Genomic DNA, 27,070 nt, shown 5'->3' on the forward strand with positions numbered 1-27,070 from the left:
AATATTTATTGAGCCTCTCCTCAAGGAGTTTGTAGTCTACCAACTGTAATGAAATGTAATTTTATGCATAAAGTAATATTGAAAGTTACTTACAGAAAATGTTCCCTTGGGACTTCCCTGGTGGTCCAGCGGTTAAGACTCTGCCTTGTAATATAGGGGTATGGGTTAGATCCTTGGTTGGGGAACTAAAAATCCCACATGCTGCAGGGTGTTGCCAGAAAGAAAAAAAAAATGTTCACTTAATTGGCTAATTAGATGTTCTTAATGTAGAAATCAAGAGAGGAGGAGTGGTGTCAGATGTCCTGTAATTAATTAACTGACAGTGAGAGCTAGTTAACCAGACAAACTATTCAGCTTAGGGAGGCAATGTGAGATGGTAAGACAGACAGAAACTGGCTCTGCTGTTTCCCAGTGCTGTTAAGTTTTATTTTGCCTTTCTGTTCCTCTGTCTTCTCCTCTTTAAAATTCTTCGTAGGAGTCTGGTGAGGTTCACATGAGATATTATATGTAATGCACCTGATCCGTGGCTGTCAATAATTGGGCTTCTTCCTCACCCTGCCTGATCTCATTTGAAGCATCAGCCATTAAAAGATGGGAAGTTAAAAATGCTTTCAGTATATGTCCTCCCTCTTAGTCACATATTGGGATGGCTTGCGTTTATTTAATGAAAGCACAGATATTTAATAGTAGAAGGTTGACACTTACTACAGTCATAGATGTTTAAAATAGGTGTCTAATTATTAGCAGGTCTGCTAATAATAAAAGACACGTGGCAAATCTTTTTCACTAGCTACAGATGTGTGCCTCTGTCCCAGTGGTATCTTCAGACGTCTTCATAGTTAATTCTTGCTGTTTGGAGATAGAAGTTCTTAGACTCTCAGACTCCTTTCTTGAAGATGACCAGTAAATGGTTTTTAATCCCTCATAGTGTCAGTTTCACTGTTTTAAAGCTTTTTTTTCTTAAGTGTTGAGTCAGCGTTTTATCTTTATCAGTGTTTGGCCTTTATGTCCTCTATCTCTGTGCATCATTTTTGGGAGAGTTAAATTCCATCTGACACAAATTGTGCTTTTAAAAAGAGCTTGCTTTGCCTTACCTTCTTTGAAAGTAAGAGCAAATAATTTCCAGAAGTCACTTATATATGAAGTTTAAAAAACCTATGGCCAACATTTGAGAAGCCACAAAGCTGCTAGAACGTTTCTAAGCTTTAGGGTCTCTGTATTGTCCGTTTCGGGCAAGAGTGAGCAGTGAAATTAGGTCCCCCTAAAACTGAGTTCCTCTGCTGAGTTTATGATTAACCTTTCTGTTCAAAACTTTATTTATTCAAAACTGTATACCTATGGTTGATTCATGCTGAGGTTTGACAGAAAACAGCAAAATTCTGTAAAGCAATTATCCTTCAATTAAAAAATGAATTAATTAAAAAAACACTTTATTCTCTTTCTATTCCCTTCCCTTCTGGATTGAAGAATATCAAAGAAAAGGAGATTGAAACCAAGCAGGACCCAGTAGGGCCCTCCTGGGTGCAGAAGCCCCTCTGTGTCACCCATTTCTTGTAGAAAAAGACTTTAGTCTCTTTAGTCTTCCCTGAGTTCCAGGAGCAGACTCCAGCAGTTACTAATTAGGGAAGGGAGTTGCAGAAACGAAGGGAAAGCAGTCAAGAAATAATAGTGCAGCTAAAAACCAGCCCTAGCTCCTCCTCAAGGGATGTGCATAGCAATCTGACACTTATCTTTGAATTGTTCTGCTGGAACTAAGACCCCTACCCAGGTGATGATGGCGACTATGTGGTGGGCAGCACTAAGACCCCAGACCGACTGAAACCAGTTTAGGCTGATTCCTAAGAACGCCACTTGTTACCTTACCTGCAACCAATCAGAAGAAAGTCATGCAGCCTGCCACGCTCACCCCTATCATTGCCTTTAAAAACCATTCACTGGGGGCCATTGGGTCTTTTGAGCAGTGAGCTGCCAGATCTCCTTGCTGGGTGCAGATGTTCCTTCCTTCACCACAACCCAATGTCAGTAAGTTGGCTTTGCTGCGAGGCTGGCAAGTGTACCCATGTTCAGTTGGTACCACCAGTGCTAACACGTCTTACAATAAAAGGTAGCCTCTATCACAGCAGAGGAGCTTCATTTCAACCAGGCTTTTACCAGAAAGGTTTCTAAAGATGATGTTTTTACTAGTTTGGAAATTTCTTACGGGTTGAAATCTGGCTTTGGTTGAAGTGTATGAAGCCATATTTTCTAGTCTCCCTTAGTTTCCACTGACTTGCAGATTTAGTAACTGGCTGTCAGGTTTGCTTGTGCTCAGCATTGAAATGGGATTTGTGATTCCTGTATTTGTGTGATTAAAATGGAAATGTCTGGAATGAGCACACTAAAAATGTTGAACAATTGGAAAGCATTTAGATAATGGTTTTTTGGAGGAGAGTGGGGGATGTAGGGTTGGATGAGTGAGTCTTCAAGGTTTAGATTTTTGCCACTTTTCATGCTGCAAGAAGGTTTTTAAGATAGCACCTAATCCTGTCGATTTTGTTAACTATTACAAATAGTCACTGAGTGCCTGCTGTATGTAGAGCATAATAAAGAACAGATAGGTGAATGACACACAGTTCTTTGCTCAAGGAATTTATCACAGGTAAGAGGTTAGGACTAAAGGTGATGATAAAAAGTTCGAGCACAAGTGCTGGGATGGTTCCAAGAAGAAGCCAACTCCTTGGGAGCGAAGTCGAGGTGGAGTGAAGTTTACAGAGGAGGTTCTTGGTTAAGGAGGCTTTCCAGGACTTTCCAGAGCAAAGGCATAGAATCAAGAGAGTGCCTGGGCATGCTGACTGTGAGCCACCGATGGGTCCACAGGGCTGTTTGGGGTCTGTCTCCCCCTTTTAAAACAGTCTCTTTAGGTATAGTTTGCATATAATAAAATCTACGCACTGCGAGTATAAAAGTCATATTTGTAAAGTCAGTTTGTAGAGTTGTGCGGCCATCACCCAGTCTAGCTGTGTCCGCTTGCTTTCCTCCTACAGAGCACCCTCCCGATTTACTAGATCTCTGCTTTCACCTCTGAGGCAACCACTCATCTGCTTTCTGTCTGGATAGATTTGCCATTTCTAGAAATTGCATATAACTAGGAATCATATAATGTAATACTGTGATGTATCATAGGAAATAAATAGATGATCTTTGTCCCTTGTTTCTAGTTCAGAACTCCTAAAACTCTTGGGATTTCCCAAGTGACAAGAGTGCTAAAGATGCCTGGATATTCCTAACAAATCCCTTTCAAACACACCTGAGTTTGTTAATAAGGTGACTTCTGGAAGGCACTTAAGGATGGGGGCTGGTTGCCAGGGAGACCAATCACATGATCAGAAGGCTGGAATTTTCAGTTTGCCCCTCTCTCACCTCCCTCTGGAGATTGAATTGGTTGGAGAGTGAATGCAGTTGCCAGCTGTCAGTGATTTAATCAATCATGCCTATGTAATGAAGCCCCCAAGAATCCAAAAGGATTGGGTTTGGAAAGCTCTCAGGTTGGTGAACCAGGACTCAGGCAAGCTTGTGCTTCGCCTTGAACCCCACAGGTACGGAGGCTCTTTTTGTATCTCTTATGTATCTCTTCATTGGGCTGTTGTTCGTTTGTAGCCTTTTACGTTGTTTGTGATAAACTGATAAATCGAGTAAGTAAACTGCTTCTCAGAGTTCTCTGAATCGAACCCATGGGTGATGGGAACCTCTGATTCCCGTCAGTCGGTCAGAAACACAGATAACAACCTGGACTTGTGATTGGCATCTGAAGTGGGGTGCTGTCTGGTAGGACTGAGCCCTAAACCTGTGGAATCTGATACTATCTCTGGATAGTGTCAGAACTGATGAATTGTAGGGCACCCAACTGGGGTCAAAGAATAGCTTGGTGTGTATGTGGGGGAAACCCATGCACTGAAACTGGGTACTGAATACTGTGTATTATGTAGTCCGTTTGGCTTCTTTCACTTAGCATAGTATTTTGTTCAGCCGTGTTCATATGTCAGCAACTTGTTCCTTTTAAAGATAAATTTTATTTTATTGTGTGGATAAACTACATTTATTTGCTAGTTGATTGCAGTTGTATTGCTTATAAGTTTGGGGTTATTATGAATAATACTCCTGTGTACACTTGCATAATTGTCTGTGTGGACATATGTTTTCATTTCTCTTGAATAGATACCTAAGAGTGAAATAGCTGGATCATATTTTGTTGTTCAGTCAGTCATGTCTGGATCATATAGTAAGTATATATTTAACTTTATAAGAAACCACCAAGCTGTTCTCCAAAGTGGCTGTACTATTTTACAAACCAGCAATATTTGAGGATTCTGGTTTTTCCAGATCTTCAACATTTGTTGTTGCCAGTCTTTTGCATTAAAATTACTCTAGTGGAAATATAGTGATACCTTACTGTGGCTTTCATTTGCATTTCTGTAGTGACTAAGAGGGCTTCCCCGGTGGCTCAGACAGTAAAGCGTCTGCCTGCAATGCGGGAGACATGGGTTCCATGATCCCCTGGAGAAGGAAATGGCAACCCACTCCAGTACTCTGGCCTGGAAAATCCCATGGACAGAGGAGCCTGGTAGGCTACAGTCCATGTGGTCTCAAAGAGTCGGAGACGACTGAGCTAGTTCACTTTCACTAGTGACTAGGAACCCCTTTTTTTAAAAATATATTTATTTTTATTTATTTGTCTGCGACAGGTCTCAGTTGCAGCATGCAGGATTTTTAGTTGTTGCACGTGGGATCTAGTTCCCTGACCAGGGATCAAACCCAGGCCCCCAGCATTGGGAGCATAGTGTCTTAGCCACTGGACTATGAGGGAAATCCCAGGAACCCCTTTTATTTATTTTTTTTTTTTTTTAAATTTTATTTTATTTTTAAACTTTACATAACTGTATTAGATTTGCCAAATATCAAAATGAATCTGCCACAGGTATACATGTGTTCCCCATCCTGAACCCTCCTCCCTCCTCCCTCCCCATTCCATCCCTCTGGGTCGTCCCAGTGCACCAGCCCCAAGCATCCAGTATCGTGCATCGAACCTGGACTGGCAACTCATTTCATACATGATATTTACATGTTTCAATGCCATTCTCCCAAATCTTCCCACCCTCTCCCTCTCCCACAGAGTCCATAAGACTGTTCTATACATCAGTGTCTCTTTTGCTGTCTCGTACACAGGGTTATTGTTACCATCTTTCTAAATTCCATATATATGCGTTAGTATACTGTATTGGTGTTTTTCTTTCTGGCTTACTTCACTCTGTATAATAGGCTCCAGTTTCATCCACCTCATTAGAACTGATTCAAATGTATTCTTTTTAATGGCTGAGTAATACTCCATTGTGTATATGTACCACAGCTTTCTTATCCATTCATCTGCTGATGGACATCTAGGTTGCTTCCATGTCCTGGCTATTATAAACAGTGCTGCGATGAACATTGGGGTACTCGTGTCTCTTTCCCTTCTGGTTTTCTCAGTGTGTATGCCCAGCAGTGGGATTGCTGGATCATAAGGCATGTCTATTTCCAGTTTTTTAAGGAATCTCCACACTGTTCTCCATAGTGGCTGCACTAGTTTGCATTCCCACCAACAGTGTAAGAGGGTCCAGGAACCCCTTTTAATATCATAAATTCTGCCAGTCATTTGAGAGAAAGCTCATTTTATAATAGTGATAATTGGTACTGTGGTTCACTATATAATTATAGACCTCTTGAAAAAAATTTTCTATGTAAAGAATCCGGACAGTATTTTACTAGAGACTTCTTGTTTATTTGCTTGTTTTTACTCTGAGATTTGTAAGATTATCTTCTTTTTTTTTTTTTTACCATTAAAAAATTTTATTGGGGTATAGTTGATTTACAATGTGTTAGTTTCAAGTATACAGTAAACTGAATCCGTTATACATACACTTTGGGATCCTCTTCTCTTATAGACTACTACAGAGCACTGAATTTCCTGTGCTATACAGGTCTTTATTAGTTATCTATTTTATACTTAGTGGTGTGTATGTATCAATTCCAATCTTCCAATTTATCCCTCCCCAAATCTTTCCCACTTCTAGGCATACAGTTCAGTGGTAATAACTATGTTCATAACATTGACCAATTATCACCACCATCCATCCCCATCAACTCTTTCACCTTGTAAAAGTGAAACAATACCCATTAAATACTTCTTCACTTCCTCATTCCCAGCTCCTGACAATCAGCAGGATTATTCTTCTTCTAAGAATATATCCAGACAACCTATGTTTTCACCAATTCATCAAAAAGAAAACTGGATGATTGTGTTAATAGTATAATTAAAACCTCAAATATTAAAAATATTATGGTACTCCATCTAGAAATCCTCAACACTGGTGTCAATATATGACAAACCTAATTTTAGTTTTTTGTAATGTAGCTGGAAAGAGGTACATACAGCTAGATGTCAACTGATGCTCATTCACTTTCACATCCCTAAACCTTTCTGTACCCTCTTGTTTTTACTCAGACCCACCTATTTTTATTTGCTTTAAAACATTTTATTGCAATCTTTCTAATAAAGATCACCTAATTGATTTTGGTCCCCGAACTTCTAATCAGCCCATCCCCTCTGCACCGGAGTTTGACAGCTGCTCACACAGGTTCATGCAGGAAACGTGAAGTTCCAAGGATCTGACCAACACCAGGTAGAACATCCTCTGCATCAGCAAAATCCTAAAACACAGTACCAGGCAGAAGGCATGCTGCTCTCCACTTCTTGTCACAGCCTGTTGCTGAAGTGGCAGGAACCACCACCTGGACATCCCAGCCACCCCTAAAGTGCTTCTCCAAGAGAATTCTAAACCTTAGGCCTTCAGTCACCAGGTTAGCCTGGAATCTCTGTGAAGGGGTACTGCCCTGGCTGGGCTTCCAAAGCTCTCAGGCCTTCTTTTAAAAATAACACACCGGTGGACGTTTTAACTCCCTTGTGGTGCCTCGGACCCTCCTTCGAGAATCAGGAGCCTGCACGCGGTAGCTGTGCAAAGACGGCGCAGGCGGCAGCCTCCCCCTGGTTTGGCGAAGGTTCCGCAGCAGACTACTGGGGAACCGCCGGAGAACCATTTCTACTCTCCGCGTGTTCGCCGAGCAAAGAGCTAAGATTATCTTCTAATGCAAACTACCGCATGTGGCCTACCACCTGCTTTCATATTCCTGCAGAGTAACAAATTTTTTTTCCCCACTTTTAAATGGCTGAAAATCAGAAGAATAGAAAATCAAAAGAATAATATTTCATGACATGTGAAAACTATGTGAAGCTAAGATTTCCGTGTCAGACTTTGATGGGAACGTAATGAAGCTTACCCTTACGTGTGATCTTTGGTTGCTTAGGTGCTATGATGGCAAGAGTTAAGTTGTGATGACAGAAACTATGGCTTGTGAAGCCTAAAATATTTACTCTGGTCCTTCACAAGAAAATGCTTATCAACTTTTCTAACTTCTCGCTCACCTGTTCCATCTCTTGCCTAGATTTAGAAAAGATTTTACTCTGGCCTTTTTATTCAGTTCTCACATTGGTTCTCCAGTTTGTTACTGAAAAACCCAAATCCATTTGCCGACTGGTGCCCTGCAAGAGAAGAGACTGGAACGTTAAAAGACTCATTTGCTAATGATCTCTTTTCTGGCTGGTGGCTCTAGTTAGAAGGGGTAAGTTAGAAAAAGCTCTCAGTAAAACTAAGGGGGAAAAGACAGGAGCTTTTGTAGAGGAAGGTATCATGTTAACTGTTTGTATTAAGTTTGGAAAGTAATGATGTGCAACTTTTTCATCAATTGGGAAATTCAAAAAAATTGCTTACTGTAAAAAAATCAAGACAATAGAGAAGTATGTAAAGTAAGAGTTACATCTCTCCATCATCTACCCACTTACTTTACTCTTAGTGGTCATTACTGTTAGGAATTAAGTCTGTTTACTTTTAGACCTCTTTCTGGATTTTGTGGTTTTTATAACAATGAAATTATAATATACATACTGTTTTAACATCAAAGTTTTTTTTAACTTGGCACAGTCTGTGATGGCCGTTTTTTCCACATGCATACATTTAGAGGTGCCTGATTTTAGCAGCTGCATACCATTTGTATGATTCTACTATAATTTACTGAACCGTTGGTGAATTTTTGGTTCTTATATAGATAATGCTCATATGTTTCAGATAGCCTTACCAAAGACTGCCTGTTATTAATCTTTTAAAATTTTTGCCTATTTGATAAGTGAAAAATAGCTCATTGTTATAATTTGCACTTCTTTAGTGAAACTGAACGTATTTTTTTCTTGTAATTATTACCCACTTGTACTTTGAATTGCCAGTTGCTTTGCTTATTTTTCTTTTGGGTTTATCTTCTAATTAATAGGAAGAAGTCTTTATATATTTTGGCATCTGCAAGTATTTTCTCACAACTTATTTTTCTTTATGGTGCAGTTTTTCCTTACACAAGTTTTATATTTTTTGTGTCAAATTTGCCAAGCAGTCATTGCTTTTAAGTTTGGAGTTAAGCTTAGAAAGAGTTTCTGTGCATGAGTATTTTAAGTGTAGTTATCTTTTAATGTTTCCTAATTAGAGAAGCATCAGAATAACTTAGGTGAGTTTTTCTAGTACATATGCTGTGATTTCCTGCTAAGATGTTTTTTCTTAGTAGATCAGTTTTGGGGTCCAGTTCTGTGTTTTTTTTTTTTATTTTGAAGGGAGAGGAAGAAGCTCTCCTTTGTGATGTCAAACCCTGGTTATAAATCCCAATATGTAAAGTAGATGTCTTTTCTTAAAATGGAGTGGTGCTGGTTGAAGCTGATGCAGGTTATTTTCACCTGCATCCATCCACTGAATCCCTGTGACAGGTCTGGAGAATTAGTAAGGAGAGACTTCATGTACTTGATAAAAAGAAAAACTGTTGTATACTGTATCCTGAAAATAATTAAATTTCTTGATCTTGAGCCAATTGTGTGCTAAAACAAACTCAAAACTGTAGGCTATATCTCATTGATTGTAAAGGTACATTTTTTTTTTCACATTTTAACATTTATGAAATTGGGATAATAGCACGTTGTAGTTTATTTGGCAAAGCTTATTTCTTGCATGCTAAGTTGCTTCAGTCGTGCCCAACTCTGTGTGACCCCATGGACTGTAGCCTGCCAGGTTTCTCTGAATTCCAGGTGAAACTGTGTTTGAAATGATTTTTTGGCTTGAAATGGAGGGATTGGAAGGGATGTTTAGGTTAGTATGTATAAGCCTGAAGCTAGATCATCCAGTCAGGCCTTTACTTTGAATGAAGAGGGAGAGAAAACACAAACAGATCTAAGATCCGAGGATGTGTACATGTCCAAACTGGAATTGTATTTTTGTCAAACTAAGATGATGGAGGGTTGAATACAGATGGAGTTTAACTATTTTTGGTCCATGAAACCAACTGCATAAGTAAGCACTGGAAGATGTAGAGGAATATGTGGATGATAGAGGCACTTTGGGGCAATGGTCAGCAGCTGAGTGTGAGTCTGGGAGATGTGGCAACAAAAAAGCCAGTCTCAGATGCTTTCTTTAAAAAGGAATTAAAAATCTAGAAATCTAGATTTGGGGGAGAGGATGGTTGTATCCACTCTAGAACAGAATAAAATACAACCATGGAATCCAGGTCTATTCTTGAACATGTTCAAAAGTGGTAGACAAGGTGATGAAGGGACTGGAAAGCCACATATGGAAGAATGATTGAAATAATATTTGGTTTGGAGGTGAGAGAACCTGGGGCCTGGGGAAGGAGGCCACAGTCAAATATTGTAAAGGAAGAGGGTTTGTACCTTGTATTTCCAGGGAACAGAACTAAGGCCAGTGGATGGAAGCTATGGGAAGAAAGACATTGTTCAGTTTAAGGAATAATTTGCAGTGAAAGCTGTCTAATGATTGAGTAGAAGATAAATTTGCTCTTCCTAGAGGCGTGAGGGCATTGGTTGACCAAACATTTGGCAGCCATGTTTTAGGGGAATTTTAAGTTGAATTGTTAGCAGCTGCTCCCATATCCTTATTGTAAATTGAAAAGGCAATAAACATCCAAAGTTGATCACACTCAAATTTTAGTAGACTTCTTGATATAATGTTATCAAGTTTGATTATTTTGCAAGCAATAGTAATGCCTTTAGAGAGCATGAACCAGCAGATGGACTGCAGCCTTCTTTGCTGCTCTGCTCAGTTCAGTGTCAGTAATAGATAGTGGACCTACCTGAGCAGGTTTCCCTAGGTGAACTGTGTGAGCTGGAATCTTTTTAAAACAGATATAGCCTTTTCTCATCACTGACACAGTTATAAGAACCTGCAAATATATGTGCACTGAAGAGTCAAGTGGGGAGCTATATAAAACTGAAGGAGTGTACTCTTCATGTTAAAATTTGAATGTCTGTGTTGGCAGGGCCTGTGAAGCACTTCTCTGGAACAGTGTGCAAACCTTGGCACTAACTGATCTCTAAGGACTCCTTCCAGTTGTAAGATTCTTGGGTATATGATCTTCTAATAAATGTGAAGCAGCAGTTTAGAGTTACAGAATAATAGAACCATAGCCAGTTAAAATTGAAAGTTTCAATGGACTGTAATTGTTCCCTCTGAAATTGACCACAGCTTTGGGAATCACAGTTACAATGAAGTCAGCAGTTTGAAATATGTTCTTAACATAGGGGGAGAAGGAGGAGGTGTCCTCATGGTAAAGAGCCACTTCCAGTCTGAAGTGAAATTCTGCTCCCTTCTCATGAAAGCACCTTACTGGGTCCTTTCTGTTGAGGAAACCTCGACATGCTTAAGGAGAGAGAGATTTGGATGGTTAATGAAAGGAACATTTGGTGAGTCTGAGCTCATTGAGCTGACTGAAGGGATTAGAAGCTGAGATAGAGAACTTACAGCAGTCTGAGCCTCAAATAGTCTAAAACATACCTCCTTATGCTAATTTTCTTTCAAGTTCACAAACTTTTTGGAAGGGTGGTGGATTTATTTTATTTTATTTAAAAAAATTTATTATTATTATTACTATTTTTTACTTTACAATATTGTATTGGTTTTGCCATACATCAACATGCATCCATCACGGGTGCCCTCCCACCTCCCTCCCCATACCATCCCTCTGGGTCATCCCAGTGCACCAGCCCCAAGCTTCCTGTATCCTGCATTGAACCTGGACTGGCGATTCGCTTCTTATATGAGGGGATGGTGGATTTAAAAAGAGAAGACACAGTGCATGGAATCTTATGACTAGTTAAAGAAGAATGTAGTCAAGAGTGATGCCGACTTCTCTGCCCTCAGCAAATTCCTACTCATCCTTCACGCTGTAGCCTCCCCCAGCCTCTAATTCTGGGTTAGGCACCCGCCTGGCACTTTACTTAGCCTGTTATAACATCTTTTACACTGCTTTGTTATTGGCTGGTGGTTTTCCAAGCCCCTAGACTATATGCATCAAGAAGACAGGGACCAGTTTTGTGTCTGGGCTTTCAGGGTTGGTTGGATGCATGGTAAGGGTTTTATAAATGTTTGTTGACTGAATAAATAGGAGCCCCTTTACCTTCTCTGGCTTCCCTTGTGGCTCAGCTGGTAAAGAATCCGCCTGCAATGCAGGTGACCTGGGTTGGAAAGATCCCCTGGAGAAGGGAAAGGCTACCCACTCCAGTATTCTGGCCTGGAGAATTCCATGGACTGTATACTCCATGGGGTTGCAAAAGTCGGACATGACCGAGCGACTTTCACTTCACTTGCCTTCTCTTTCATTGTACTACTTACTTGTCTTGGCATTTCTCTGAGATGTTGCTGATGTCTTCATCATGCACTTGTCTTATTAAAACAACTTTTGCAGGCTGGTTATTGGTCATGCTGGGTATTGGGTACAGGGAGGCTCATTGTATTAATCTCTTCCTAATAAAAATATTAAGGAGAGATTAATCCTAAAGGAAATCCACCCTGAATATTCATTGGAGGGACTGATGCTAAAGCTCCAATAATGTGAAGAACTGACTCGTTGGAGAAAGGTGCTGATGCTGGGAAAGATTGAAGGCAGGAGGAGAAGGGGACGACAGAGGATGAGATGGTTGGATGGCATCACTGACTCAATGGACGTGAGTTTGAGTAAACTCTGAGAGAGAGTAAATAAAGGATAGAGAGACCTGGTGCATTGCAGTCATTTGGGGTCTCACAGAGTTGGACATGACTTAGTGATTGAACTAAGTGAAAAGATGAAAATGTTAAAAAAACAAAAGAACTTTGACCTCTGTGGAAGTAATTTTCTGAAGAGCTGTTCTCATCTGACTGCAGCGAGAAAAGCATCTGATAGCTAAACTGTAACAAGCTCTTATTAGTTACTCTCTCATGGCTGTTGGCATTTTCAGCTGGGGATAGTTTGTTTCTCAAGCTACAGTTCTTTGGGAATTTACTCTCCGAATCCTTGTTCTCCATAAAATTTTTAAAAATTGCCTTTATTTCAATTATCTTTCAAAACTAGCATAAATAAAGTCTGGATCTTCTGGATAATGAGATTATCGCTGAGCTCGGGCACTTCATTTTGAATCTATACCAGATTATGTTCTTTAGTCGCTGAATCGTGTCCTCTTTGTGACCCCATGGACTGTAGCCCACCAGGCTCCTCTGTCCATGGGATTTCCTAGGCAAGAATACTGGAGTGGATTGCCATTTCCTTCTCCAGTGGATCTTCCTGACCTGGGGATCAAACTTGCTTCTCCTGCGTTGGTGGGCATATTCTTTACTGCTGAGCCACCAGGGAAGCCCCCATACCAGATTGTGCTGCCATAATTATTGTATATTCATGAGAAAAGGTCTTAATAGAATTGTCTTCCTGCCTAATAGCTGTAAAGACACACTGTACAAATGAGGATTTTACACTAGAGGAAAGTGGCGAGAGTATGTGCTGTGTAAGCTGGTACCATACATTGTGAATCGTGGTTTAGTTTTAGCAGGAGAGTATTCCTTAACTCACTGAGTTGATATCATTAATCTGAGTATTATTATTATTTTCTATTTGTAAAAGTTTTTTATTTTTGGTTTTATTTATTAAAATTTTATTAAAGTTTTATTTTTTTACACCATAAATGTTTTGTATTGGGGTATAGCCAATTAACAATGTGATAGTTTCAAGTGAACAGTGAAGGGACTCAACCATAGATATACGTGTATCCATTCTCCCCCAGACTCTCCTCCCATCCAGGCTGACACGTGACACTGAGCAGAGTTCCATGTGCTATACAATAGGTTTTTGTTGGTTATACATTTTAAATATAGCAGTGTGTACATGACCTTCCCAAAGTCCTTAACTGTCCCTTCCCTCCGGCAACCATGAGTTTGTTTTCTAAGTCTGTGAGTCTCTAAGAGTTTTTTTTTTATATCTAGTTTATCATTAACACTTGGAGTCTTTTTTTTATTTTTTAAAAAAATTCACATTTGAGAAGTCTTTCCTTGAATTCACAGGCATCAATCTCTTAGTGATCTTTGAGGCCTAACTTAACAGGCAGATTAGGGAGGGAGCTTGTTTGGCCCAGGAGGCTTCTGTCCTTTTCCAGGTGTACTGTGTAGGTATAGAAAGATAGGAGCAAAGGCCAAGTGAAATCTGACTTCAGATGTTCTTTAAGGATTGACTATGGCCAGGATAATCAAGTATGGAGAAGTATCAGGGTTTATAAAAGGTCAAGAAAAGAAAGGATCAAATAAGAGGTCGTGAACTCAGAGCTGTGCTGTCCAAATAGTAACTGGTAGCCACGCGTGCCTATTTAAATTTAAATTAAAATGACATAAAACTAAAAACTCAGTGCCTCAGGCACTATAGACACATTGCGAATGCTCAGTAGCTAAATGTGCCTCGGGGCTACTGTATGAGTCAGCCAAGGTATAGAACGCTTCTTTTCATTATCACATAAACTTCTGTTGGACGGTGCTGCCCTAGAGGGAGCAACAGAGTGGAAGCAAGGGCAGCGTGAAGGTGATATGGAAGAAGTGAGAAAACAGGAGGAGCAATGCTAATAGAATCCCCAGTTCTCAGTGTCCCACACTTTGCTTGTTTCTGAGGATCTTGACAGTTTTAAGGAGTACTAGTCAGGTATTTTGTAGAAGGATTTGTCGGGAGTTAAGGGTTTGAGGAGAGGGCCGCAAAGTGTCTCTCTCGTCGTCTCGTGTCAGGGGTACATGACTTTATGAGTGTTGATATTAACCTTGATCACTTGGCACAGGTAGGCAGTCCCTTGGTTTTAAAGCTGTGCTTTTGCTCTCGGCTCCCAGATTTATTTTGCAATCCAGATTTTCTTGCACTCCGGATTTATGCATCCAACTACAGGTGTTAACAGCTCTATTTGGACCCCTCACAAACATAAGGTTCTCAAAACTAGACATTTTTCCCCCCATGCTCTCCAAATCTGCATTTTCTATAGTCTTTTCCACTTCAGCTAAGGCACTTCTGTTTTCTAGTTGTCCAGGCAAAAAAACAAAACAAAACAACAAAATCACTTCATGTTATCCTTGTTGCTTTTACTATTTGGTGTAGTCTATTAGGAAATCACGCTTACTTTAGCTTCAAAATATTCCAGGATGTGGCCATTCAGCACAGTCTCTGCCTCTCCTGCTTGAGCCACCATGGTCTTATTTTGAAGAATTACACCAGCTTCCTAACTGCTCTCCGTGGTGTTTTGCCTCCTTCGAATCCATTTTCCACCCAGCAGATTCATCTTTTAAAAAGAACCTTACATTTACATACAGAAAATTGCACATATTATGGGTTTGTGGTGAATTTTCACAACTTGATCACATCTATGTATGCCGCACCCAGAGCTGAAATCGGCATGTGACTAGCTACTCCTCACATCCACCTGCAGACACTGATCCCCCAAGGATGACCACTGTCTAAGAGCACAGGTTAGTCTAGTCTGTTGTTAAACTTCATGTAAATGGAATCATACAATGTGTAAGTTGAGTCTGTCTTTTATGCAACATTATGTGTGTGAGATCCATCCACAATGGTGCGTGAAATTTGGTTTCTTCTCATTGCTGGGAACTATTCAGTTGTGTTCAGTTCAGTCGCTCAGTTGTGTCCGACTCTTGGCAACCCCATGGACTGCAGCATGCCGGGCTTCCCTGTCCATCACCAATTCCCGGAGCTTGCTCAAACGCATGTCCATCGAGTTGGTGATGCCATCCAACCATCTCATCTTCTGTCGTCCCCTTTGTGTTAATATACCACAATTTATTAGAGCTTTCTTGGTGGTGCAGGCAGTAAAGAATCTGCCTGCAGTGCGGGAGACCCAGGTTTGATCCCTGGGTTAGGAAGATCCCCTGGAGAAGGAAATGGCAACCCACTCCCGTATTCTTGCCTGGAGAATCCCATGGACAGAGAGGAGCCTGGTGGGTTACAGTCCATGGGCTTGCAAAGAGTCAGACACGACTAAGCGACTAACACATACACACCACAATTTATTGATCTGTTCTACTGTTGATGGACTTTCAGATAGTTCCCAGTGTTTGGCTGTTATGAATCATGCTGCTATGAATGTTCTAGTACCTGGCTTTTGAGAAATACATGTATACATTTATGTATAAATTTATGATGGGGATATACCTAGAAGTGAGATTTTTGATTCAGTATGTACTAGCCTCATGGTGTGTGTGCTCAGTCATGTCTGACTCTTTGTGACCCCACGGACTGTAGCCCACCAGGCTCTTCTGTCCATGGGATTTCCCAGGCAAGAAGACTGGAGTGGGTTACCATTTCCTTTTTCAGGGGATCTTCCCGACCCAGGGATTGAACCGGGGTCTCCTGCATTGCAGGCAGATTCTTTGCCATGCCACCTAGAAAGTCCAGTGTTAGTGTATATTGCCTCAGCCTTAACGTATAGTGTGTATCTATCTATCTATCTATCTATCTATAAGCCTTAACATATATAGCCAGTTTTTTTTTTTTTTTTTTTGGCAAGTGATTGTACACCAGCAAGTGATCTTTTAAAGAGTAAAAGTTAACTCCTATTGCTGTAACTCATTTGAAGACCCATGGTTCATTAGCTCATGCAGAGTAATAGCAAAAGTACTTACAATGCACATAAGGCCCTAAATAGCTGGTTTTCCAACTTGTCTTTGAACACGCTAAGCGCATGTACATCTTAGGGCCTTTGCATTAGCTGCTTTCCCACCTCCTCCATTCTTTTGCCACATATCTGCATGGACTACTCCCTTATTAACTCCAGATGTCTGCTTAAATGCCACCAACATATATAAATGCTGGAAAAATTTTATGGACAGGAGCCTGGGGAGCTGCAGTACATAGGGTTGCAGAGAGTCGGACGTGACTGAGCATGCACACATCCATTTGTGTATTTTGCATTACTTTTCTTCTTACCACTTAATTCTTGGCCTATCTGTGTGTTTAATATATCTAAAATATTTTGTGTGTCCCCACTAGACTTAGTTTTTTGTTAATTGCTTATCAGAAACAGTGGACATTAGTAGCTTCCCAGTAAATAGTTGAATGAATAAATGAATTCAGGAAATAGTTCTAGTTGTAATAGACATAAGGTGTCTAGAAATAGAAATTTGGGGAGAATGGAAGTAAGGCAAATGAGGTTAAAAATTGGTGAAAATTTTAATTTTTATTAAAATAATAGCTTCAAAAGACACTGGGCTTATGATTCAAAAATAGCAGCCTTCTGTCTCCTCCCAACTCCCTGGATTTGACTACTTTCTAGCTGTTTCTTACGCATTAAATTTGATATTTAAAAAATATCTATGGTTAAATCACTTTTATATTTCAGTTTTAGATCTTATTTGAGGGCTTTCTACACTGGAAGATACAGATCTACTTTTCTTAAACTTCTTTCTCCCTGCAGCACACACACCCTTTCCCCCTATCCTCCCAGTATAATTGTCCAAAATTTAAAAATGTTTTTAAGTTGTTAAAATATGCTTTCAGTTGTCTTCACAAATGTCACTTTCTTGGGGAATTGTTCTCTAGCTTCTCATGTCAGATGTTTAGTGTATACATTATTGTAAACATGAAAGTTTTTCTATATGAGTCAGGTTATATCTTATGATCACATCTTAGTTTTTTTTCTCCTGGAATTTTCCATAATTCTCATTTTTTTGTTTGCTTGTTCTTCTTCACATAACTAACTTCGTATCCTCATACTCCTTGCCAGGATTCTCACACACACTGGGTGATATATTAGTTCTTTAGGTTGTTTTGGAAACATTTGTCCTAGAATTGCCAACAATAACTATAGAACTGTAGCAGCCTGTTGCTCTGAATCTTCCCTTCACAAATTAACCTAAAAATTATCTTTTTTCCTATGTTTAAATCCTTCACTTCTGGATCCCAAATCAGAGTCTTTCCTGGTTTACTCATTTCTCTTGGGAGGACATATCCTTCAGTAGTTTCCAGAGAAAAGATACAGGAATAGTAATTTTTAAAGATCTTGTGTATAAGTTATCTGTTGCCATAGTAATGCTGCATGGCAGATGACTGAGAAACGTCAGTTGCTCACAAGAAGTATTTGTTCAAAACATTTCTAGGGTGGTTGGTTTGGGGGCTCTGCTGACTTCGGGAGTTTGGCTATCTGCTGGTTTTGGCTGGCACAATTGGTGTGACCTAGCTCTGTTTCAGGAGTCTCATCCTCCCTGGGGACAGGCAGTCTAGCCAAGGTGTGATATTTACCTGGTGATGGCAGAAGGCAACCAGGTAAGCTTATGTGCCTTTCTTGTATTTTAAATACACCAGCTGACTATAGTTCCAAAATGGGATGTTTTTAAATGTGTAACTTATTTGACCAAAAATAAATATCTGTGCAAATATGCAGAGAAAAAATTTAAGATAAGCAGCGTCCTTCAGATAACCTGATTAAATGTTACTTTCTCAAGACGTGGTGTTCTTTCCCTTCTTATATTAGGTAAAATTCTCCTCTAAGTCTTTTAACATTGTTACTCTTCTTTCACAGTATTTATCACACTAGTTATTTGTTCATACTGCTCTATCCCTCTAGAACTTAACTTTCCTGGAAGACAGGGGCCATGTCTTTCAGAGGGTTAGCCTAGAGCCTGCCATAGTGAAGTATATAATACATGTTAGCTAAATGAGTCTGGTTACATCTCAGGAACAGGAAATATTAGGATTCTTTTTATTGAATCTTTGTATGTGCAGTGTGTCCCTTCTTCAAGAATTTGGCAGAAAAGAGAGGAAAAAATTGCCAGTTTGTGGGAAAGATAAGCTCGCTTCTCTCTGGGCTTTTCGATGGGCCGCTGCACTCCCCTGAGTAATCAAGGCTGTGAAGCTTTGATTAGTAGTGTATTGTGTCTTTAGGGCCTTTAGATTACAAGGAATTGTTTTCAACAGTGTGTTAGTTACGACTCTGGGACTTGTAAACAGCTGGAAACAAGAGTGTTTCTACTGGTATATATGAATGTTTATTATTCTGAATTAGATGACAGTACTTTGATATTTCAGATGAGTGTTTGAAGAACATGTGTTTAAACTCAGCGACTGAGTTGCAGTACACTTCTGTGATTGGTACTGTATTCTGTAAACTTCTACCGTAGTGTGAACTTTTGAATGTATAAAAAATTAACCTTAAACTAACCTAAGTTATAGAAGATCTTCTCTAAATGAACTCAGAAACTAACTGTAAAAAAACCGTTCCTCAAACATGAGCTTATGTAGGTTTAAATATCCAATTTACAATGTACTATTTAATCATTTCCCAACTTTTTCATAATTTGCAAAGATTCATTTATTTGTGACCCATCGTTTGATCAACACAGACATTGACTTTGTTTAGACAGGAACTTGTGATAGAGCTAGAAATTTGTACCCAGGATTGAAGCAGACCTTGCTTGGGTGTGGTCTAAATATTTCTATTTCTTATTAATGCCAAGTTTTTGTCTTCTGCTTTTTTGATCAATTAAAATGGTAAATGTAGGTGATCTTTTATATAATGAAATTTTAGATCTTAAAGGGACAATAACATCTCAGTCTAACCTTTCCATTTTGTATAGCACTTGGGTTGTAAGTTTTATGAGAATGCTGTTGACTGGCAGTAGTTGTTCAGTAAGTATTTGTTGAATGAGTAAATAAACAAATGTACATTATAGGTAAAGAATGAAGACAAGAGATTTTAGAGATTCAGTTCAGTTGCTCAGTGGTGTCCGACTCTTGGCGACCCCATGGACTGCAGCACGCCAGGCCTCCCTGTCCATCACCAATTCCCTGAGTTTACGCAAACTCATGTCCATTGAATCGGTGATGCCATCCAACCATCTCATCCTCTGTCGTCCCCTTCTCCTCCTGCTTTCAATCTTCCCCAGCATCAGGGTCTTCTCAAATGAGTCAGCTCTTCGCATCAGGTGGCCAAAGTATTGGAGTTTCAGCTTCAACATCAGTCATTCCAATGAATACTCAGGACTGATCTCCTTTAGGATAGACTGGTTTGATCTCCTTGCTGTCGAAAGGACTCTCAAGAGTCTTCTCCAACACCACAGTTCAAAAGCATCAATTCTTCCGTGCTCAGCTTTCTTTATAGTCCAACTCTCACATCCATACGTGACTACTGGAAAAACCTTAGCTTTGAGCAGATGGACCTTTGTTGGCAAAGCAATGTCTCTGATTTTTAATATTCTGTCTAGGTGGGTCATAACTTTCCTTCCAAGGAGTAAGCATCTTTTAATTTCATGGCTGCAGTCACCATCTGCAGTGATTTTGGAGCCCCCAAAAATCAAGTCAGGATTCAAAAAGCTTATATAATTAGTGGGACAGCCAAGGCTAAATGGACCAATTTAAGAAAGCTGAAGAGTAGCATGACTATAGAAAGTGTTATAAATGAATAGAATTCAGAGAAACACTAGTAAAAATAATTTCTATTATCATAGTTCCGGTAACCATTAAGGGAATTCCAGTATTTTAAGCTATAGCAGTGGTTTCAAATCTGTGTTCAAAATTTTTACAGGAAAAAAAAATTGATGTTATTAGTGGTTTTAAAGAAGTATGTATAAAAAGTTCACGAAATATTCTCTCTTTCTTTGACAGTTCAAGTCCACAATATAACTTAAATGTAATTGTGTGACTACATTTTAGTCACTGTTAAGGACTGAAAGACTGAATTTTGCTAACATTTTCTAACACGAAGAATGTAAAAGAGAAAGATCTTTATTTTCTACAGCAAGTGGACAAAATTCTTGCTTTGTGTAGGAAATCTTGGCAGACCTTGAGAATTCTGAATTGCTCCAATTGTTTTGTCTTTTTTTTCCCTCAGAAGAATTTTAATAGTTTTTTTTTTTTTCTTTCTATATGATTTTCCTCTTCTCACCCTCATGTTTAACTTAGTTAGGACTCCTCTTCTGTATTTACATAGTTTGTCTGATACAGTCAATTCTTCTTAAAACATTATGAAGAACACACAAGTTATTTTTCCTCCCAGTTCTCATCATCAGAGTTAGATATCTGAAGTCTTTCTGGTCCCTTGCTTCTGTGTGAATGACACAAGACAGGCCGGAAGACCAGTCTCGTGTGTGTTCTCTTTGGTATTCTCTGGGTATATTCTTGGCTAATGTGCCACTCGGTACCACTTCACATTCTTCCTCGTATTCTCACTGACTACTCTTAGTCATATTCCTTCTAGTCATCAATTCCTCCAACGTCATGACCAAGTCATCAGTACCCAGAAGCACCTAGTGTTAAGTAAGCACTTAATGGCTTATTCCACAATAGTGTCTTTGTTTTGGTTTTAAATTACTAGATCAGATTGATGAAAAAGCTTTTTAAGCTACAGTGTAATCAGTTCACAACATGTTGTCAAGGGACAGTCGTAAAAGCAGAATTGGGAGCATGGAGGACTTGCCTGGTTCTCTAAGCAGAGAATAAGCATGGAAAGTTATGACCAACCTAGATAGCATATTGAAAAGCAGAGACATGACTTTGCCAACAAAGGTCCGTCTAGTCAAGGCTATGGTTTTTCCAGTGGTCATGTATGGATGTGAGAGTTGGACTGTGAAGAAGGCTGAGCGCCAAAGAATTGATGCCTTTGAACTGTGGTGTTGGAGAAGACGCTTGAGAGTCCCTTGGACTGCAAGGAGATCAGCCCTGGGATTTCTTTGGAGGGAATGATGCTGAAGCTGAAACTCCAGTACTTTGGCCACCTCACGCGAAGAGTTGACTCATTGGAAAAGACTGTGATGCTGGGAGGGATTGTGGGCAGGAGGAGAAGGGGACGACAGAGGATGAGATGGGTGGATGGCATCACTGACTCGATGGATGTGAGTTTGAGTGAACTCCAGGAGTTGGTGATGGACTGGGAGGCCTGGCATGCTGCGATTCATGGGGTCACAAAGAGTTGGACACGACTGAGCGGCTGAACTGAACTGAACCAACTGATGAGAGGCCTCAGACTTTGTATCATCCGTCAGCTTGGAGACCCATAGTTTCTTATGCCCGCTGAACTGGATCTGAGTCCTGGACGTTATTCTGCGCTTGTCCTGATTCACTCACCTAAAGCGTTCACTGCCTGTTTTGGTTTATAGGACACAGATTAGCTGTGAGGTTCCAGCTGCCCTGTTTTACTTGGAAAAGGTCCTCATGTCTTGCCACTGAAACCTAAAGATGACAAAAATGGTGCATTTGCTTTAGATTTGAGTGTGGGTAGCTCAGATGGTAAAGCGTCTGTCTGCAATGCGGGAGACCCAGGTTCAAGCCTTAGGTTGGGAAGATCCCCTGGAGAAGGAAATGGCAATCCACTCCAGTACTATTGCCTGGAAAATCCCATGGACAGAGGAGCCTGGTAGGCTACAGTCTATGGGGTCACAAAGAGTCAGACACGACTGAGTGACTTCACTTCACTTTGAGCGTGGGTAGTCCCCGTTGGCTCAGTGGGTAAAAAAAATCTGCCTGCAGTGCTAAAGACACAGAAGACGCGGATTCGATCCCTGAGTCGGGACGATCCCCTGGAGGAGGAAATAACCACCCATCCCAGTATTCTTGTCTGAAAAATCCCATGGACAGAGGAGCCTGGTGGGCTTTGGCCCACAGGGTCGCAAAGACACAACTGAGTGGCTAAGCATGCATGCATGCAGTGATGGTATTTTGTGAGACCTCAGAAGCCCAAACTGGACCCAGTGTGAAAGTTACAAGGAAGTCAGTTTTAGCCTAATTCCAGCAGAATTTCTAATAAGTAGAGCTGTTAGAAAGCGTTTTGAGTTGGCTCCAGATGTATAGTTACATTGGGTGATTCAGCAGAAGGTAGATAAGCAAATTGGAGAGTTTTGTTGGGCAGTGTGGGTGAGGTGGGCTAGATGATACACTAGTGGTGAGATTTTTGACTCAGGTGTAATGTTCAGGTTGCAGACTAAGTCAGAGAGCAGACAAGTTGACAAACCTTCCGGCGATTTGTTAGTAAGGTGAATTTGCCAAGGGAGGGTGTACTTGAAAGAGCAGAAGGCCAGATACCAAAGTCAGTATTTAAAAGGTGAAAGCAGGAAGTGGAACTGCTAAAGGAAAACATTGAGAGGAAGAAAACTGAAATAGTTTAGAGGACAAAGGCCAAGGGGAGAGAGTTGGAAGAAGAAATAAGAGAATAACATAGAAACTGGTTTACCCTGAAGCAGTTGTCCCCAAGGTGAGTTGCATGCATAGCTAACCAACAGATTGCAGTAGGACTTGCATGTTTATTCAAACATAAATATATAAACACTTAAGCTTATTATTGAAGGTATTTCTTAATGTACATAATGCATTAATTTAGTAATATTTGTGTATAATTAATAAAAATATAGAGGAGACATGGTCAACATTTAACAGAATACACAGTAAAAAATGATTTGAGTCCTCTGTCCAAAAAATAAAATGCTCTAGGTCTCTTCCATGCTTGCTGCTGCTGCTGCTAAGTCGCTTCAGTCGTGTCTGACTCTGTGCGACCCCATAGACGGCAGCCCACCAGGCTCCCCTGTCCCTGGGATTCTCCAGGCAAGAACACTGGAGTGGGTTGCCATTTCCTCCTCCAATGCATTAAAGTGAAAAGGGAAAGTGAAGTCGCTCAGTCATGTCCGACTCTTTGCGACCCCATGGACTGCAGCCTACCAGGCTCCTCCATCCATGGGATTTTCCAGGCAAGAGTACTGGAGTGGGGTGCCATTGCCTTCTCCACTTCCATGCTTATAGATATCCAATTTAAGTTAATTTTTTTTTTGTTTTAAAACAGAATAAAATTTGCCATATTAGCCATCTTTAAACACACAGTTCTGTGGTATTAAATATATTCACATTGTTGTATAATCATGACCCCTTTCTATCTCCATAATCCTTTTCATCTTATAAAACTGCAACTCTATACCCACTAAACAGTAACTCTCATTTCCCCCCTACCCACATCCCCTGGTAACCACCGTTCTACCTTCTTTCCTCATGATTTTTTGACTACCTGAAGTACTTCATGTAAGTGGAATCAGACACTAGTTGCCTTTTGGTATTTTTGGCAAATACAAAAAGGCTTAATTAGCAGAATGTCCTCAAGATTATTGCAGCGTATTGCAGAATTTCCTTCCTTTTTAGGATATTCCATTATGTATATATACCACATTTTCTTTATCTAGTTTTCAGTCCGTGGACACTGGCTTGCTTCTTTGTTTTGGTTATTGTGAATAACACTGCTATGAATATGGGAATGCAGCCAGCTCCCCCACACCCTCCTCTGGGTTTTTCTTTTTAGTACAGACCTGGAAGTGGAATTGCTGGATCATATCGCAATTCTACTGCTAATTTTTGGAGGGACTACCAGCAGTTTTATATAGCACCTGAACAATTTTACTTTCTCCACATCCTTGTCTATATTTATTTTCTCGTTTTTCAATAGCCATCCCACTGGGTGTGAGGTGGCATCTCATGGTACTTTCAATTTGCTTTTCCTGAACGACTAGCAGTGTTGAACATCTTTTTGTGTATTTCATGGCCATTCATATAGAGAAATGCCTATTCAAGTCCTTTGCCCATTTTTAAATGGGTTGTTTTATTGTTTGAGTTTTAGGAGTTATATATGCTGGATATTATTCCTTTATTAGATAAATAATTTGTAAATATTTTCTCCCATACTGTGTGTTGCTGTTTTACTCTTATAGTATCTTTTGATGTACAACATTTAAAATTTTCCCAGCAACCTATTTGTCTATTTTTCTCCTTTTGTTTACTATGCCATTGGTATCATATCTAAGAAATCATTGCCCAGTCCACTGTTGGGAGGCTTTTGTCCTATATTTTCTTCTAAGAGTTTTATACTTTTAGGGCTCATATTTAGGTCCTTGATCCATTTTTTGAGTTAATTTTTGTATATGGTGTTAGATAAAGATACAGCTTCATTCTCATGCATGTGGATATCCATTTTTCCCAGAAATATTTGTTGAAAAGAATATCCTTTCCCCACTGAAGGTTTGGCACCCTTATTAAAAATTATTTGTCCATATATGCAAGGATTTTATTTCCGGGCCCTCTAGTAGATTGCATTGTGTATATGTCTGTTTACGAATGCCACACTTGTTTGATTATTGTAACTTTGTGGTAAATTTTGAATTCAGGAGGTATGTCTTCCAGTTTTATTCTTTTTCAAGATTGTTTTGGCTACTTGGGGTCATTTTGAGATTCCATATGAATTTTAGGATGGGTTTTTTGTTTTGTTTTTCCTATTTCTGCAAAAATCATGATTGGGATTTTGGTAGGGATTGCATTGAATCTATAGTCGCTTTGGGTAGTATGGACATCTTAGTAGTGTTAAGATTTCCAATTAATGATCTTGGGATGTTTCTATTTATGGCCTTAATTTCTTTTTATCAATATTTGTAATTATCATTGTACAAATCTTTCTATTGGCTGACTCCTAAGTATTTTATTCTTTTTGATACTATTGTGAATAGAATTGTTTCTGTGAACAGGATTGTTTTCGTAATTTCCTTTTTAAATTGTTTATTGTTATATACAGAGAAATGAAACTGAATTTTTTTCTGTGTTGGCTTTTGTATTTTGCCACTTTAATGAATTTGTTTTAATAGTTTTTTGGTATGTCTGGAATCTTTAGGATTTTCTACATATAAGATCATATCATCTGCAAAGAGAATTTTACTTCTTTTCCAATTTGGATGCCTTTCTTTTTCTAGCCTAATTGCTCTGAGTGAACTTCAAATACTGTGTTGAGCAGAAATGCTGAAAGTGGGTATCCTTGCCTTGGTCCTGATATTAGAGGAAATGCTTTCAGCCTTGAACCATTGAAGATGATGATCTCCGTGGGTTTTCACATACAGCTTTTATTATGTTGAAGTAGTTTCCTTCTGTTTGTAGTTTGAATGTTCTTATCATGAAAGGGTGTTGAATGTCTGTCAAATTCTTTTTCTGCTCAATTGAGATGATCATGTGGATATTCTTCCTTCATTCTGTTGATGTGGTGTACTACCTTTTTGGTCTGTCGAACTATCCTTACATTTCAGGAATAAGTCCTACTTGTTCATGGTATATAATCGTTTTAATATGCTGCTGACTTCAGTTTGTTGCATTTTGTTGAAGGTTTTGGCATCAGTGTTCATAAGGAATATTGGTCTGCAGTTTTCTTACCGTGTCCTTAGTCCAGCTTTGGTATCAAAGTAATGCTGGCCTCTGAGTGAGTCTGAAAATATCCCCTCCTATTCAGTCTTTTAGAATAGTTTGAGAACTTTTGGAGTTAGTTCTTTAAATGTTTAGTAGAATTCATCAGCCAAGCCATCAGGTCCAAGGCTTTTCTTTGGAGATTTTTGATTATTGATTCAGTCTCCTTATTGGCTATAGGAATAACCAGATTTTTTAGTTCTTCATAATTTAATCTTTGTAGCTTTTGTGGTTCTAGGGATTTGTCCATTTCATCTAGATATTTGTTGGCATCCAGTTGTTCACGTCTATCCCTTTTATATTTGTAGAACCAGTGCTTCTGTCCCTATTTTCATTTCTGATTTTAGTAATGTGAATCTTTACAGCTTTGTTCCCACCCACTTTGGTTGTTGATGTCACAAAACTAACGTCTTTATACATAATACACTCTAAAATGAACATATAATTCCTTAAAAATGCACTGATCTAAAATTATATAGAAAATAAGATTTGGAGTGAGAAACCCAAGTTACAGTAATACTAGCTTTTGTACTGTTTTTTTTTCTTTGAATGTTTTAGTCTCTTAAATCATGTAGAAGAATGTAGTTACAAACCACTGTTACAATAATGCTAGGCTTCTGTAATTGCGGATACACTCAGCTTTATTGAGATTTGTATTTCTCTATAGGCTTCAAAACACTGTCTGGTGTCCTTTCATTTCACCCTGTAGGACTACTTGAGCATTTCTTGCAGGGCAGGTCTGGTGGTCACATACTTTCTCAACTATTGTTTGGCGAAGTCTTGCTTTCTCCCTCACTCTTAAGGACAGTTTTGCCAGAAACAGGGTTCTCATTTGATAATTTGTTTTCTTCACTTTGCAGTATCAGCCCATTGACCGCCGTTATTTCTGAACTTTCTGGCAAGGAGTCTGGTAATCTTATTGAGGATCCCTTTATGTGATGGGTCACTTCTGTCTTGTGGTTTCAAGACTCTCTTGTCTTTTGAAAGTTCGATTATAATGTGTCTTGGTGTGGGTTTCTTTATGTTCTTATTTGGAGTTTACAGAGCTCCTTGGATGTTTGTAGCCTGTATTTCATTAAATCTGGGACGTTTTCAGCCATTATTTCTTCAAGTATTTTCTCTTCCCTTTTCTCTCTTTTCCCTCTGTGACTTCCTCTATACTTATGTTGATCTTCTTAATGGTGTCCCACAGTTCCCTTCTGTTGGCTTTTCTTCCATCTTTTTTCTTTTCTTTAGACTCAGTAATTTCCATTATCTTATCTTCAAGTTCGCTGAGTCTTCTGTCTACTGAAATCTGCTTTTGAATCCTTCTAAGGAACTTTTCATTTCAGCTATATACTTTTGAGCTCCATCCAGAACTTCCTTTTGGTTCTGTCATTTTATTGATATTTCCTTTCATTCACACTTTGTTTTCTTGGCTTTT

The 27,070-nt window shown here is 39.4% G+C and overlaps 1 protein-coding gene and 1 long non-coding RNA gene across 5 annotated transcripts in view; both read left to right on the forward strand.

The window, feature by feature from the left end:
- Positions 1-27,070, forward strand: part of CNNM2 (cyclin and CBS domain divalent metal cation transport mediator 2) — a 187,695-nt gene that overhangs the window by 45,486 nt on the left and 115,139 nt on the right. The window lies entirely within an intron of this gene.
- On the forward strand, positions 1,776-6,950 carry LOC129636996 (uncharacterized). Its single transcript, XR_008707253.1, has 4 exons — positions 1,776-2,022; positions 3,412-3,575; positions 4,195-4,258; positions 6,610-6,950. It is a non-coding gene; the product is annotated as an uncharacterized LOC129636996 (long non-coding RNA).

The sequence above is a fragment of the Bubalus kerabau genome, chromosome 22 (assembly GCF_029407905.1).
Source record: "Bubalus kerabau isolate K-KA32 ecotype Philippines breed swamp buffalo chromosome 22, PCC_UOA_SB_1v2, whole genome shotgun sequence".
Lineage (NCBI taxonomy): Eukaryota > Metazoa > Chordata > Mammalia > Artiodactyla > Bovidae > Bubalus > Bubalus kerabau.